This window comes from Egretta garzetta, unplaced genomic scaffold (genome assembly GCF_000687185.1).
Source record: "Egretta garzetta isolate BGI_Z169 unplaced genomic scaffold, ASM68718v1 scaffold225, whole genome shotgun sequence".
NCBI lineage: Eukaryota > Metazoa > Chordata > Aves > Pelecaniformes > Ardeidae > Egretta > Egretta garzetta.
In genome coordinates this window covers 84,630-85,478 of record NW_009259684.1, presented here as the reverse complement: position 1 = coordinate 85,478, position 849 = coordinate 84,630, and positions in this window count along the sequence as shown.

Here is an 849-nt window from a genome sequence, read left to right as displayed (position 1 = left end):
GGGACACCGGGGGGGTGGAAATGGGGGGGTCAGGGGACAGTTGCGCCCCTGCTGCCTGGCCTCTCCTCTCCCCACAGGAACCCCTCGCTTAAACAGCAGCTTTTCTCCTACGCCATCTTGGGCTTTGCCCTCTCCGAGGCCATGGGGCTCTTCTGCCTCATGGTGGCCTTCCTCATCCTCTTCGCCATGTGACAGAACTGGTGACAGCGATGGTGACAGAGCCAGCACCCTGCTGTGCCCGGTCCCATGCCCAGCCTTGAATGCAGGCTGGGGAGAGGAGGAGAGCCCCGACCCTGCCACGGGCAGGAGGGGAATAAAGACGGTTTGATAACGGGGTCTTGGCTCCTCGTGTCTCCTTGGTGGCCCCGTCCTGTGTCACTTGCCCACGGCTGGCACTGGGGCACGGCGCAGCAGGGGACATTCCCCCTGCCCAAGGGGAGGTCGCCGTGTCCCTAGAGGTGCCTGGAGCTGAGCCCTGCTGCCACCCTGAGCCCCCAGCCACGTCCCCAAGGGGACGGGGACATCGGTTGATCCTTGGGGACAGCCAGGAGCCCTCGGGACAGCAGCCTGGGCTGGCACCTCCATCTGTCCCTGCCCTTGGGGACACCTCAACCAGAACCAGCCGCCTGGCAGCCCCAGGGCCAGGAGCTGGGGTGTTGCTGGGTGTTGGGGTGCGGGTATCGGGCGTGTCCGGAGCCCAGGGGTGTCGCGGTGTCCCCGTCTCGCTGTCCCCGCAGGATGGAATGCCCCCCCCCGCGGGCGGTCTCTCTGTCCCCCCCGGAGGTCTCCCTCTCGTTGGCCACCCCCGAGGAGGCGTGGTCAGCCCCGCCCCTCCGCGGCGAGGCCCCG